The sequence below is a fragment of the Vicugna pacos genome, chromosome X (genome assembly GCF_048564905.1).
Source record: "Vicugna pacos chromosome X, VicPac4, whole genome shotgun sequence".
Classification (NCBI taxonomy): domain Eukaryota; kingdom Metazoa; phylum Chordata; class Mammalia; order Artiodactyla; family Camelidae; genus Vicugna; species Vicugna pacos.
The window spans coordinates 79,735,157-79,751,948 of NC_133023.1; positions in this window are offsets into that span (position 1 = coordinate 79,735,157).

Sequence of the window (16,792 nt, forward strand, 5' to 3'; positions counted from 1 at the left end):
AAAAAAGTGAGAGGCTTCTGTACTCACTTTGTCTTGAGAATTTCTTCATGCTTGATTTTATTCACTTAACTCTCTTACTTCTTAGTTTGTTGTTATTATTTATTTGCATTTATTTTATTTTGTTTTGCCCTTAGTCTGATTCCAGACTTTAGCTCTTGCACTCTGTCGAACCTATTGGAATGCTGCCTCTGTAATTAAACATACTGCCTTGGCTTTGGTTCATGGCACCCTCCAAGAACACCTGGAAAGCCTGGCTGTGCTCTCAGGCTTTTTACACTCTAGCCACAGGGAAATTGTTTTCTATTCCAGTTCCACTTAAGTCTTCCAGTTGGTCCTACACTTTGTCCAACCTCCATCTGATGGGGGAGGTGGGGTGGACTCAATACAGACTAATACCACAGCTGGCTTACTGCTGAGACACCACAGCTACTGGCCTAGGACTCTTTAAATCTCTTAGACCAACACTATTGGTCCCTATACCGGGGTGGAGCTTTGTGTGTTGGTAGGTCTGAATGACCCAGTCAGGCAGATCATTTCACTTAACCTACTATGTTTAAAGCTCAATATAAAGTTAAACAAGCACCACTTTGAAGGCATAATTGTTGTTAAATCACTCTTGTACATTTCTGACAGCACTCTAAATGGAATAGAAAAATTATATATAAAAATTATCAGGTTATTAAGGCAGAGTTACAAAAACATTTCTCATAGAATGCCTAAAACAGACATAAGACTGCATATAGGCTCTTGTCTTGGAATCTCCAGACATTGGTGGGAAATGCTGAATGAATGGAGGAAGGACAGCAAAAACAGACAGGTACATATTTACTAAGAGCACCAAATGAGAAACATCAAGGTCTCACAATAAGTGAAAGATAAATAACTAAAAGCCTATGCTTTTAAAATCAACTTCCTTTCCCTGTTTCTTCAACACCAAAGTGCCAGAGTCTTCCTGACAAAATTTATGCTTTGTCTTGCTCATACACTCACATCTTAGCCAGAGAGTTCCAAACAGCAACTCTCACCTACAAGGTTTTGATGAAGTTTTCCAAGACTGGTTCTTGATTTAACAGGAATTATGTTAAGTTCCAAATCTCAGACAAACTGGATTAGTGTCAAGCCCTTATTCATCCCTTTTACCTGTTGCCAGGACTTCTTACCTCTGTTCTAATCTTTGACATCAAAACTTCTAATCTGGTTTCTAACCCTTGTAACCTTTGCCTGAGTTCCATGTCCATTCTGTCCAGTGTGTTCCAGAACCACTCTCTATTCTAATTTTATGATTTCCTAAACCTTCACTCAGACAAGAGATACTCATTCTGCCTGTCAGCTGACTCTGCTTACCCTTCTTGTCTGGTTTCAGACTTTGGGCTTTGCCATAACCATTCATTTCTGGGTTCTTCACCAGACATGACCTGCTGTGTACAGCTAGCTTTCTTGGATATCTGGACTTGGCTTCTGTTTTTAAGTCCTGTACCTTTGTCCTGGTCCTTGATATTATCAGCATCCCATGTTCTTACTTTTGACTCGGGACCAACCTGTCTTTGTTTGTGCAGTAGGTAAATTGCATGGTAGGCATGCTCCTAAGTCTTTCGGGCATTCATACTGATGAACTTGCCTCCTATTCCAGGGACTCCCACCTCACTCATAGTTCGCATAGTTCACTCATCCCTTCCTGTGACTGTACTCTTAGGTTATCCCATGTTTTCAACATCTGAGATTCCTCCCCTCCAACAAATATCATCTAACTTTATTTCCTGTTTTCTTAGCTATGCATTTTAATTTGGGGGGAATTTTTAATTTTTGCACATTTTAAAGGTTGCTTTCCATTTACACAGTTATTACAAAATTATTGGCTCTATTCTCCATGTTGTGCAATAAATCCCTGAGCCTATTTTACACCTCTACATAGTTCATACCTCTCACTTCTCCATGCCTATAGTGCCCCCCTACCCACTGGTAACCATTGGTTTGCTCTCTATATCTGTGAGTCTGCTTCTTTTTTTGTTGTTATATTCACTAGTTTGTTGTATTTTTAAGATTCCACAGATAAGTGAATTCATATAGTATTTTTATTTTTCTGTCTGACTTATTTCACTTAACATAATACTGCCCAATTCTTTCCATGTTGCTGCAAATTTAACTATACATTTTAAATAAACTACTTCATGTTAACGGTTATCTAACCATCCATTTTCCCTTTGCAAATCTATATGCAATTTAAATAGGGATTTTATCTAGAAATTTTTTACTTGAAAGAGGAACTCTAACAGGCATAGGCAGATTGTTAGATACTAAAGTAGGTAGTTTAGGAGAGGTTTTTGGGTGGCTGAAGCTTTGGGGCTCCTATTCAATCACAGTAGCCCATCTATTTTTTAATTAATTATTTTTATTTTTAATTATGATGAGGAAAACATAACAAAATTTACCATCTTAACCATTTTTAAGTGTACGGTTCAGAAGTGTTAAGTAGATTCACCTTGTTATATAATAGATCCCCTCCCTTTCTAAAATTCACTTTACATCACTTTACTTTTATGAAAGTACCCGTTTTTTGCTAAACAAAAGAAATCCAAAGAGGATTTTCACTTTTACAAAATAAAAAAAAAGGCAAAAAGCGAAAAAAATATTCAGCATTTGTTTTGCAGCCAGCCGTTATAGAGGCAGTGCACCTGAGCACTTTCCCTAGGAACTACACTCAGCATCTCAGCATCAAGCTGCCATAGCTTTGAACTGTGTGTCTGAGCATCTGTGATTTATCTCAATTTATTTTGTGCGTTCATACAATAATTTCCTTGGGACACAAGATGTATCCCAAAGAACTTGTTTCTTTCCTTTATACCATTTTGGCTTAAGGTTTCACAGGAATGCTCTACTTTTGGATATTGGGGGAAACTCCTACTCATTAAACAATAATTCCCTTCCCCTCTCCCCTTCTTCCCCTCAGCCCCTGGCAACCACCATTAGTAGTGTCTCTACTTTTTTTTTTAATTGAAGTATAGTCTGTTTACAATGTTGTGTTAATTTCTGGTGTACACCATAGTGATTCAGTTATATGTGTATATATATTCCTTTTCATATTCTTTTTCAGTATAGGCTATTACAAAATATTAAATATAGTTCTCTGTGCTATACAGTAGAATCTGTTGTTTATCTATTTTATATATAGTAGTTAGTATCTGCAAATCCAGAACTCCCAATTTATCCCTTCATCCCCTGCTCTCTCCCCTGGTAACCACAAGTTTATTTCCTATGTCTGTGAGTCTGTTTCTGTTTTATAAATAAGTTCCTTTTTTTTTAGATTCCACATAAAGTGATATCATGTGGTATTTTTGTTTCTCTTTCTGGCTTACCTCACCTAGAACAACAATCTCCAGGTCCATCCATGTTGCTGCAAATGGCATTATTTTATTCTTTTTTATGGCTGAGTAGTATTCCATTGTATATATCTATATCAGATCTTCTTTATCCAGTCAACTGTTGGTGGACATTTAGGTTGTTTCCATGACTTGGCTATTGTAAATAGTGCTGCTGTGAAAACTGGGGTGCATGTATCTTTTCGAATTAGCTTCCTTGAAATATATGCCCAGGAGTGGGATTACTGGATCATATGGTAAGTCTATTTTTAGATTTTTAAGGAACCTCCATACTGTTTTCCATAATGGCTGCACCAAACTACATTCCCACTAACAGTGTAGAAAGGTTCCCTTTTATCCACACCTTCTCTAGCATTTATTGTTTGTGGACTTTTTAATGGTGGCCATTCTGACTGGTGTGAGGTGATACCTCATTATAGTTTTGATTTGCATTTCTCCAATAATTAGTGACATTGAGCATTTTTTCATGTGCCTATTGGTCTTTTGTATGTCTTCATTGGAGGAATGTCTGTTTAGGTCTTCTGTCCATTTTTGATTGGGTCGTGTTTTCGTTGTTGTTGTTGTTTTTATTGAGTTGTAAGAGTTTGCATATTCTGGAAATTAAGCCCTTGTCAGCTGCATCGTTTGCAAATATTGTTTCCCATTCCATAGGTTATCTTTTTGTTTTGTTTATGGTTTTTTTTTCTGTGCAGAATCTTATAAGTTTAATTAGGTCCCATTTGCTTATTTTTACTTTTATTTCTATTACCTTGCTAATAGTGTATCTACTTTTGAATGGGATTGGCTCAACATGGATATTAAAGAAAGACAACACTCTGTTTTTCTTTTTAACCCAAAATTATGGATGAGACTTACGGTAGAGTTGGCAGACCAACTCTACCAATTCTATTTCAACAGTCAGGAATAACCTTGTTAGTTGCCCTTAGTTTTGAAGTGTGATGAACTCTAGAGGCAAAAATGAGTGCTGAGGAAGTCCACATTTTGGTTAAAAGATTTTCTTGGATCTTGAACGTGCTATGATCTTTCTTGAAATTTGAGGAATTCAGCTAATTATCAACCCTAGGTTTTCCCTCCCTTTTTTATGTAGTTGATGTTTTCAGAGTATAACTGCAACAAGAGGTTTTAAGGTACTGAGCACATTTCAACAATACAAAATAATACCATAAAGTCCATTCAGTGATAAGTATGAACTTGATATAGCCTTTAGATAGGTATTTTGCAGTTGCGTTAAGATAAATATCTCTTAATTCATTCGTGAAATACTTTCAGCATTAGGTAAAGAAAAAAATATCCCCAAGAAAACTGACGGAAAGCTTGCCAACCTAGAGTGGTTGGCTTTGAATCATTATTCCAGTGAAGGAAGTTCTGAATCACCTATATGTTTTATAATCCCCAGGGGAACATGACCAAATCCCTAGAGCCAGGAGAAGGTTTTAAGTTGAGAAATGGTCTAAAGGTTTTACTTGCTGATACTTGCCATGTGATAGTCTGAAAAAAAGACCTTTGTCAGATTTGTTAGTTTTGTTCTGTATCATTTTACATTATATGCCTACAACTTGCCTGCCATTCCAAGAAGACTTTTGGTAGTAAATTCTCCCATGTATGAATATTCTCTATATTAATTTTCTGCTGGCCCACATGTTCTCCAAGAAGCTCATTTCGACTCTATTTTTTGAAGCAAAGTCGCAAATGTCCTCCAATGCCTATTGTCTCTTCACCCTGGAGTATTCAGAAACACGAGGACTGCTTCCTATGACCTACACTTTGGGACATGGGTGACATCAGGTCAAGGGTTATTCAACAGAATGGGACTCAGGAAAGTGAAGAATCAGATATTCAAAATTAACACAAAGAATGTGTTACATGTCCAAGGAGTTATGTAAATAGGTTAGATGTCCAAGGAGTTATGCAAGGTATGAGGGCTCCCGCAATTCTTAAAGGAGAAGACGGGAAGGGTCCCAAATCCAGAAAGACATGGAGTTTGGAGAGCAGTGACCATGAGTACATCTTGTGCTTCATTTTTATTATCTGTAAAATAAAAGAAATAGATTAGTCAATGTTGTGGATTGAATTATTTGCTCCCAAAAGATACGCTGAAATCTTAGCTACCAGTATCTCAGAATGTGATCTTACATGGAAATAAAGTCATTGCTGATGTATTTAGTTAATATGAGGTCATACTGGAGTAGGAGGGACCCTTAATCCAACATGCCTGGTGTCTTTGTAAGAGGAGAATAGAGACACACAGGGAGAACTCCATGTGAAGATGGAGGCAGAGATTAGAGTTATGAAGCTGCAAGCCAAGGAATTCCTGGGGCTACCAGAAGCTGGAAGAGATAAGCAAGAATCTTTCCTAGGGGCTTTGGAATATGAGAGAGTAAGCTTCTGTTGTTTCTAGCTATCCCAGTTTGTCTTAATTTTTTACAGCAGCCCTAAGAAATTAATACAACCACATCTAAGTTCTCTGTTCCCACTAACACTTTTTAATTGTGATTTTAAAAAAGCATTTCTGGTGTATATTGTGGTATAATAGTGCTAGGCACAGTTAATATCCAGTGAAATGTAGATGCCTATTCCAGGTAGCCCAGTGAAATTTACGCTGATTATAATGCTTCAAAGCTCATTTTGGAGAAAGCCATAGCTTGTCTAAAAAGTGATGCTTTATTCAGATCCATAGAGAGAAAGCAATATTTCCAGACTGAGCTATTGTGCTGGAAGATAACATGCCTGTTCCAGAGCCACAAAATTAATGCTTTTTCAAAATACCTTAATGCAGGGGAAGAAAGGAAAGTAAAAGTCCATATGATGGCTCGGGTTGAAGTAAGCTAGGAAGCAAGAATGAGAGGAGCCTAAGTCTGCAGTCATGACAGGGAAATTGGAGGAGGTAAGAGAACAGACCCTTTTTTACTTGAGTCGTTACATAATCCCTCAAAATACCAAAATCATGGTCCGGAGTGAGAAGGTATAGTGTGGAATGTATAAAGATATAAATGGAAAAAAAAGATAAGAAGTCATCTTCCTTTACCTTGATTCATAATAATAATTGATGATGATGATGATTGTTGTGAGAAGCAATGTGCCATAGCCCCTGAGTGTTCCCGCATGGTGTTACTGGGTATGTCAATCATGTAAAGCCCTGACTGCTCTTTACCTAGGCTGTTTCTCAGAGCTGTGTTTCTGCATACAACCTTGAAAGATGAGGCAATTACTGTTCCTGGAGAAAGAGCAGGCTTGTTTACTGCTTACTATAAAAGCTATCGATCCCCTAAGCTCAGTGTTCCTCAACAGTAATTCAAAGCCACCATGTGTTCAGCATCTACCTGGGTTCCCACATGCCATCCTTGTGGGGACTGAGAGCAAAGGGGACGGATGCAAATATGCAGATGATCCTGTTGCTTGCTGTGCTTGAGTAAAACCCTTTATCCCTGAACCAGTAGTCTCCTGTCCTCTGTCAGCATTCATGAACCTTCAGCAAGCTAATTTGTTAGCCTGCAAGTAGGGTAAAATCCCAGACCCTGACATTAATAAGAGAAGCTATCTTCATCTACTGTGGTTAATGATAGTAAAAGACAATAGTAATTTAAAAAATAATAACAATACCATTTATGGAGGGCTTACTATATGCCAGGCACCACTTTATGCACTTTACATAAATTTTCTCATGTCATGCCCACAACAATCTTACTGAGAAGGCAAATGACTTGCCCAGGGTCACATATTCTTAAGGCCACCTGACTGTTATCATTACTGTTCTTTCTTCCTTGCTAACATCCTTCTTTCCTCCTCATTGCTACCTTCTTATTTTAATTCATTTCACAATCAAAAGTACTATCATATTAAAATAACGGACAACTCACTCCTCCAGAAAATTCTTTTGTGTCACACGTTTCTTCTTCTCAACATAGTAGTTAATAGCCCAGACTCTGGAGCCAGTCTTCACTTGCTAGCTGGGTGACCTTGGGGCAAGTTATTTAATATCTTTGTGTCTCAATTTCCTCATTTGTAAAATGGGGGGTAATAACAATACCTACCTCACAGGGTTGTTGTGAGTCTCAAGTGGGTTCCTCTATGTAAAGGACTTACAAGAGTGCGCAATATGTAGTAATAGTTCCATTCAAATTAGCTATTTTTCCACTAATCTGCCTTCTTTTCTGAAGGCAGAATATTCCTGAATCAGCTTTTCTGCTATATAAATTCCTGATTGATGGTGATTGTTGTAAGCATCTTCAACTTCATCATCTTCAATTGAGTGCACACCATTTGCAAGGTAGGTACTATGTTTACATCAGAATAATATTCCATTTCAATCAAGAAAGTTATTCTATCAGGAATCTATCATGGCTAGATGCCACAGGGAAATCAAGGCAAGTTGACGGCATTGCCCTGGCCCTAAAGAAACTTACAGTCTACCCGATGAGATGAAATTAACACACATGAAATCATTAGAGGGGAATAAATAATGATTGATATATTGCTCATATAAACTCATATAAATACAATATCAATTGAGAGAAGGACGACAACAGGGTGGCAAAAAAATTTTCATGTGGTAGAAGTAAGAATCATGCTGAGTGTTAAAGTGTGGGCAACATTTACTCTGGCACACAGGGAAAAGTGAAGACTCTACATTTAACACTTTTTAGTTTTACAATTCTGTTCTGTATACAGACTCATTTTATCTTTGTGGCAAGCCCTTTGGAGAGACAGAAGGTATTCTTATTCTAGCCCATAGGTGGGTCCTGATGCGCAGAGCAGTAAATAATTTGCCCTGGGTCTAGAGCCGGTAAGTGGAAGTACTTAACCACTCCAGCTCCAGCAAAGCCTCTGCCTAAAAGAAGCTTACACCTGTTAATTGTGACTCTCATACAGGTATAAAATGAATGTGTTAAAGATTTTATTTTACTTGTTATTAATGAGAGAACTGGTAAGATGCTACAACCAGTTCAAAGGAGTAGTTGAAGATACACACATTTGTATGGAGTAAAGAAATGTTGAAATGAATTTAAAAATAGATTGGATACTGGCTTTTCCATGGGGGATGGGGTGGAGGAGGTAAGTCAATTGTACCTCCACCAGGCAGAAATTATTTGTATGTCTATAGACAAGAATTATTTTTCATTGCTACTACTAATCTCCAATTTACAGAGTTTTAAAATAGCTCAAAGGAAATGAAAGACTGGAATTAGTTAGAATCTCTTCTAACTAATGCACCATTTCTGTTGGAGACACCCAGTCATCTTTTTTGTTTATTTCAAATTTCCATATTCTCCTGAGTTATAGACATAAACAGAATACAAATGAAGCAGTAGCAAATGCTACAAGGCCACAGGGTTGGAGGTGGGGAGTTAGTGTTACCTGGTAACATATCTTGGGCTCCTAAGCTAGTCTGGAGTTTCTTAGGACCAGGAACTTAATCAAGGGTGAGGGAAGCTGTTTTGTGTTAAGAAGGGTCATTCCGAGAGGTCCGCTGTAAGTCAAACCAGTTTTGAGTTCAAGGGAGGCTTGAAAGTGGGGTTTCCAAGTTGCTAAGTGGTAGATGGTGGCCAGTACATTCCAGCCTGGCCAATTTCATAACACCAAGATTCGGAGATTCAGATCACCATTTAACTAAGTTTATATTTAGCAGAGATTTTTTTTTTAAAGAGAAAGTAGTAATTAATTTTATGAGCTCAACATGGATGCACTTTCCTTACTGCCAGAAACTAGGGGTACCAGGTGAACAAAGAAGAGGTTTTATAGATATCCTAATCAGGGGATTGCACAGACATGCACTTCTGAAAGATGTATACATATCCATATATGTTAATATATAGCTCATCCCTTAAAATATAATTATGTGCTTATACAAGGTGATACAAATATTAACCCATAGACTTGACCTTACACGTAGGCAGCCATATGTGTGATCTGAAGGGTGATTAAAAGCCTCCTTGCTCCAAGATATCCTCCTAGTAATCTGCCTTAGTTTAGGACATTCCCACCACTAATGTTACTTCTCCCATGCTAGAATGCAACAGAATCTTCTAAAGAGGATTGGCAAAAGAGTGGGATGAAAAAGTCTAGAATGCACACAGAAAGGGCAGGTCTGAGAGGGATGCCATGGGGGCAGCTCTGGAATATGCCACAGGAGGTGCTGTGAGAGCTCTAGACACCTAGAAGGAGGATCAGTGACAAGGAGGGCAGGAAAGGAAGACTGTAAGCATTAGAGGGCAAAATTGACCGTACCACAGTGTTGCAATGGCCCTGTAACCCTATCCAGCAGTACGAATACTGTACATTAAGAACTACTCTGTAGAAGAATTGAATTTCAAAAAGTCAAGTCCCATATTTTATGAGAGGCATCTAATTTTCCTAATGTTAGCATGTTGTTGAAAACTATTTGGCTGAGACCTGATAGTCTGGGACAAAAGTTACAAATCAGGTATTACCAGAAAACAAGAGTAGAAGTGGGAAAACTGGTTCATCAGTCAAGGTTAAAAACTTAAATGCAAATAGCCAAGAGAGATATTTTTTACCACCATCTGCATCCTCATCATCCTTGCAATCAATACAGTCATTAAATACCTATCGGTACACTGAGCTGTAGCAAATAGGTGAGCATATGCATGATCCCCTACCCTCATGGGATTTTGAATGGTGTAGACAATTCCATGGCAGAAGTACAGGAAACAAATTCAGAACTTGAAAAATTAATACCTGACATTAATTTAATAAATTACATATTTTCACTGAGTGCAAATAAAAGGTAAGTGCATTTACCAGAGAGTTGAGTCAAGGAGCTTGAAGAAGGGATTACTGCCACTTATCAAGACTTGTCTGGTGGAGATAGACTTTCAAGAGCTGTTTCAATGATGGGAAAAATGAAGCTCATAGAATAGGAGTGGGTATATTTTAGTAGAATATTCAGAGATGAGCATTAAAATAGGAATGGATAAATGACATCTTCTAGGGGAAACTCTGTTCCCTTAACCTTAGATTTTCTTGAGGGAAAATAGCCTAGAGGGATACCCATGGTCTGTCTCTCCTTGACCCTCCCTTATGCCCTACCAAGTGAAGAAAGACTTACCTGAGTAATGAGCTTTTGAGGAGAAATTGAGAATGCTCTGCTCTGCCATTTCCAGGTCCTCTGTCTCAGGGATTTGTTGTGATCTGCTCTTAGCCTGTGGGAGAAGGCCTGAGCTTGTCCTCTCTGAACCAGTGACTAGGTGAGTGAGGCTCCCTAATTCAGGGGTGGAGGGAGGCATTAAGAAACCGTTGAGGTCTCACATGTCATCTCTGTCCTCCAGTCCAGGTTTGTAACTGATATTTTCATCTCCTATCTGGCTCTGGTGTTTGTGTCTCAGCTGCTTTCAAATTAGGAAGAGGAAAAGGGGTGTTATTGACTGTTGTCCTAAAACCCAACAGAGCAATTGGTAAGTTTATCAGGAAGAAGTGGAGGGGCCTGATAAGAAAGAAAGGAAGAGAACTCTCAGAAATCTCATGAAGAAGCCCAAACTTCACTATCTTCCATTTTCCTTACTACAGTGGTCATCATGAAGCTATGATGCTGTTTAGTCCAGTGCTTCTCAGACTATCCATAGTGAAAGACCAGTCTGTCTGTCTGTCTGTCTTTCTTTTTTCTTATTTTTAAAAAATGCCAATCCATCATGGAATGATGATTTTTAAAAACAAAATGAGTCCATCAACAGATGAATGGATAAAGAAGACATCACACACACACACACACACACACACACACACACAGAGGCTAGGATAACACACAGCCATAAAAAAGAATGAGATTTTGTCATTTGTAACAACATAGACAGACTTGGAAGGTATTATGCTTAGTGAAATTAGTCAGACAGAGAAAGACAAATACTATATGATATCACTTGTATGTGGAACCTAGAAATAAAACAAACTAGTGAACATAACAACAAAGAAGCAGACTCATAGACATAGAGAAGAAACTAGTGGTTACCAGGGAGGCTAGGGAAGAGGGGAGGGGCAAGATAGGGGTATGGGATTAAGAGGTACAAACTACTATGTATGAAATAAGTAAGCTACAAGGATATATTGTTATAGCACAGGGAATATAGCGAATCTTTTATAAGAGCTATAAATGGAGTATAATCTTTAAAAATTGTATAACTGAAACTTACACATAATATTGTATCTCAGCTATACCTCAATTAAAAATACAATAAGAATGAATTACTGTAAAGTGATATTAAATAAAAACCAAGCTCCAATTTTTTAATAATTAGGTCCAACAGACATAAAAATACTGTTACATTGCTGTGTTTGTAAGAGCTAACTCTTTTTTTCAAGTGGGTTTTCTTTGTTTGTTTTCTTCTTTTTTTTTAATTAGCTTACTGTTTTTTGGATGAGGGTTGGAGGTAATTAGGTTTTGTTTATTTTTTTGATGGAAGTACTGGGGATTGAACCCAGGGCCTCTTGCATGCTATACCCTCCCCTTGTAAAAGTTAATTCTTAATTTCTGACTTATCGCAGACCAATGACAAGCAGTTCATAAACCATCACTGGTCTGTGACCCACACTTTTTAGTAGCATTGATCTGGTCTATTCGGTTCACAGAAGTCTTATCATCCTCCTACAATGACGCAGAGTAGCATAGTGCTTAAGAGCACAGGATTGGGCCACAGACTTCTAACTCCCAAAGAATGAGCAGTGGAGTCAATATTAATACCTTCCTCAAAGGGTTGATATGAGGATTAAATGGAAATCTGTGCAAAGCACTTGACTGCCAAGCCTTTTATAAGTGTTCAATAAATGTTATTTTTATTCTGGACCAATATCCATGTTGGGTGGTAGGTTTCTGCTTAACGTTTTGGAAGAGGTCTAAATAGGTGGAAATAATTATCCCCACAATTTGTTCTTTGAATGAGTCAGATTGCATTATCTTCTAGTAATTGGGGCAATTGGGTCTTTTTTTTTTTTTTTTTTACTGAAGTATAGTCAGTTTACAATGTTGTGTTAATTTCTGGTGTACACCATAGTGATTCAGTTATACAGGTATATATATCCCTGTTCATATTCTTTTTCATTATAGGCTATTATAAAGTATTGAATATAGTTCCCTGTGCTACACAGTAGGACCTTGTTGTTCATCTATTTTGAATACAGTAATTAGTATCCACAAATGCCGAACTCCCAGAAATTGGGTCTTTGTGTTTTCTTGCTCAGAGGCTGACAGAATCTGTGCAAGTGAATCAAGGGGCTTGAAGACTTAGTCTCAAGGCCACATTGGTTCATCTTTGAGATGCAAATGTGATTCTTTTGGGTAAGCTCTAGATAAGTAGCCTAGTCAAAACCATTGTCATAGATAGCCATAAATGGTCCTAGTCAAAGGCCTATCCCAAGCTCAGTGGACCACTGTCTGTCTGTAGCAATGTTTGCAGTGTTTACTAGTGCTGCCTAATATTCTCTCCTAAAATACTGGTTCTATTTCCCATCAGAAAAGCAGGCCTGGAAGGCATGCATGGAGCTAGAACAACTTGGGAGTTGGGGGCGTGAACTGGGGGTGCCCTGGAGCCTACATTGTACCTGACTGAGTTGGGTCAGGAAGCAAAGTGTGCCAAATGGCCTTGTAACAGGGTGATACGAAAATTGCTACTTGTCAGAGAAGTAGCTGAATGTTCCAACCCCTGCCCCCTCCCCCGGCATTTCCACCTCATTATGAAAAAGTAATAATATATAAAAAAGTAATAGTGCTACACCTGAATGGCATGGAACATTAACTGATTGTTTCCCCATATCAAACAAACAAACATGCTTTCCAGAAAGGCGGAGCTAGTGAAAGTCTGACTTGCTCTCACTCTTCTGGTCTGTTCAGTCAGCAGGGCCAGCACTGAGGGGGTTTGGGTCATGGGGGCTGTTTAGAGCACGGCTCTGGCCTCACCTGGCTGTCCTGCTCTGCGGAGAACTCAGCTGACTTTATTTATTTATTTTTTCCAGTTTGATCTGGTAAAGCTACAAGTTTCATGTTTCAAATTTACTTCATCACTGCAGAATTGATTCCTGTGTGATTCCCTATAAAGGGAACACTATCCCCTAAGGCAGGTGAACCCAAATTATCAGAGATTAAATTTACTTTTTAACAGAGGGAATAAGCTCAATGACAGTTGAGGGCGGTTGTGTGTGTGGCGTGGTGGTATTGTAGTCAGGGCTTCAGCAGATACGTGTTGTTCATCTTTGAATTTAACACTTCTGAGACAGCCTAAGGACTACCGGAAGGGAGGGATATTTATCACATTGTTATATTGAAAAGAAAGCTGAGTGACGAGTAAGACATTCCCCCTTAGAAACAAAGCCATCTGGCAGGTCCTTGGCAGAACTGAAAATGATACAATGTTAATGATCGAATCCTCTTTCAAAATTAAAAGCCATTCTTGTTCCTCATCTAATGATTAAAAATGGTATGTATTTACCTGGAATATAAACTACAAATGCCTGGCTCACTGTCCTTGAATTTTTTTTGAGATGAGTGGGGAGGATTGCTATTTTAACAATTGAAATAAAATTCCTTTCCTGCATTCCTGCTGAGATGATCCACATCCTGGTGGAAAGCCTCACCTAGGAAATCATGCTCTCTGTAGCCATGTATTCAAATTCAGTTAGGGATTCAGTGAGAAATAAAAGAAGAGGCATTTATAAGAATAAATATTACAAAGCAAAAAAAAAAGAGAGACATTTAAGGGGAAGCCAAGCTTTTGATTAAACAGAACCAAAGAGTGTCCCCCAGGAGATCTCACATTTCCCTGTGTCCTTCTCCAAAAAGGTGAAGTAGAAAGTAGTCACTAGTGATGAGAACACCTTGGTTCTGATCCAGCGGAGTCCTTGGATAGCCTGGGCCACAGCGAGAGAATACTTGGCTAAAATATCCTGGTAACTTAGAACTGTCATGCACACTGTAAAAGCCTCTAATGTTCCTGTAGCATTTAGCCCCCACCTACACCCTAAACTTCATATACTATAGATGATTCACCTGACTGTGTTCTTCTCACAATTTGAAGGGCTTTTTGTGTGTTCTTTGTTTGTTTTTGGTTCATTCATTTATACTTCAGATCCAGTGGCATTTAGTTGTGTGGGAGTCCTCTTTGGTTAACAGGTGACAATCTTCTGAAGACCTTCTAGTCTTTCCTTATTTTTGGTTGACTAAACCTTCTCAGCAAGGAAGAGTTGATGGCTTTTTTCAGGAATGTTTTCTGAGATCTGGTCCAGACCTCCAAATAGATTCCTGAATAGTCACTACTTTCCAGGCATCCTCATAATTCTTGAACTGGCCAAAGTGTAGGGTGAAACTTCTAGAGTTAGTAACTGTGTTATAAAGGGTTTCTAAACCTTACTTGACTTCCAGAGGAAATTAAGTATTTAAGGCATTCTTGGAGCCAAGGATTTGGGATGAGAATACTTAGTGGTCTGAAAGATGGTTTAGGGCACCAAGGCTAGCCACCTTGCTACTGAGGTGGAGAGAGAAAATATTTATTATACTTAACACTTGAATAATGCTTTATAGTTTTCAATGTGTTTTAATACTGTCTCATTAAATCCTCTCAAGCTGTGAGTTGAGGAGGTGGATAGTCTCATAATGAAACTGAAGTCAGAAGGTTAAAGAACTTTCTCAAATGTATCAGTCCAAACTCCTTCAACTGGAAAGGTAACTTGAACACAAAAAGTGGATTTATTTGTTCACATAACTCTATGGTACTGGGCGGAATTGAAGGGAGAAAATGTTGCCAGGATCCAGGGCCTCAGAGATTGAAATAAGGACTGAACATTTACAGAACTTTCTCTCCATTCATCTTTCTTTCTTTCTGTCTCTGCTTGGATTCATTCTATATACACTCTATATTTATATGGTGGGAAAGGTGGTGGGTAGTAGCCCCAGTCATATGCCCTTAACAACTCATGATCAGAGTGAGGACTACCCTTACTTCAGACAATTTTGGGTAAGGATTCCAATTCACTTAACTTAGGTCATATGCCCTCTTCATTGGACCAATCATCATTCCCCAGGAGCTGCAGTGTTATGGTTGGGCCAAACCTGGATCATTACCCATTCTTGTAGTGCAGAGTTGGGGGTGAGGGTGGAGCACTTGATTGACAGCTTCACCAGGTAGACAAAGAATAGGAAAAGGGTTCTCTAAAGGGAAAGGAATGATGTTACTAAACAAAGAACAATGGGGAAATGTGTGGGGTAGACAAAACCCACAACTACCACTGCCCACTACATCAAAAGTCTGGAAAGTCCAGGTTATTCTTTCCAAAACACCATGCTAGGAGAGAGTAAGGAGAAACAAATTGGTTGAATACAATGGAGAGTGTTTAAGGAATTTTAGAAGATTATTTAGAGTCTTTAGGCAGTGTTTTTGAGAAGTTATGAAGATGAGATAGACCTGGAGATAGGAAAAGGCTACATACCATCCATAACTGAAAAGAGTAAACTTGTCTTGATAAGAGTGACATTTGGAAAGTTAAGAGCAGCTGTTCTCAAATATTTTGGTGTGAAGAATCTCTTACATTCTTAAAAATTATTGAGGACTTCAGAGATCTTTTGTTTATGTGAGCTCTAGCTATCTACGTTGATCAAATTAGAAATCAAAATGAAGACATTTTGAAGTATTAGTCTAAAAACAAAAATAATAACGAATCACATGTTAACAAAAATAACATTTTAATGAACAATAATTATAATTTCTACTGCTTCATCAAGGACATTCCCAAACAAAATGGCATTTCTTTTTCTGCAGGTGAACAGTGATAAAGAATACAATGGCTAGTACTCTAGTTTCATGCCTCTGCTTTGATTCACACTGAGGCGGCAGCAGTTTTATCCACTATTGCTTTTTTACCATCAGCATAAATGGCAACACTCCAGAGGAAAGCAAATCGTAGCTTAAGATTATTATGAAAGTAATTTTGACTTTTCCAATGTCCCTAAAGGGTCATGGGAACCCTCAAGCATCTGCGGATTACACTTTGAGAATCAGAACTGCTGCAGGAGAGATCATCCAATAATCCATTTACCCCTCTAGACTAGCTTCAAGTACCGGATAGCAATAAGTCCAGGTTCATATAAAGCAAGTCATTCCATAACATTTTAAATTCCTTCTTTGATAGAAAAATAGGCCAAGGAGTTAAGAGTGAAACAGTATCATGGTAATGAAATCACTTTGAAACTGTTTAAAAGTCTTGTTGGGTTTTCAGTCATCAACATCAAACAGCATTTGTTAAGCTTGCAATTCCCCATAACAGATCCCTGTTTCTTCTAAGGGTTGAAAAATGTAAGCTTGAATATATTGACAGAGTTTCCCACAGGAATAAATATGTATGAAACGCTGGTGCTAAAAAAAAAAAGAGCTCAGATTTAAACAATTGAATTCAGATGTCAAATACTTAGATCTAATTAA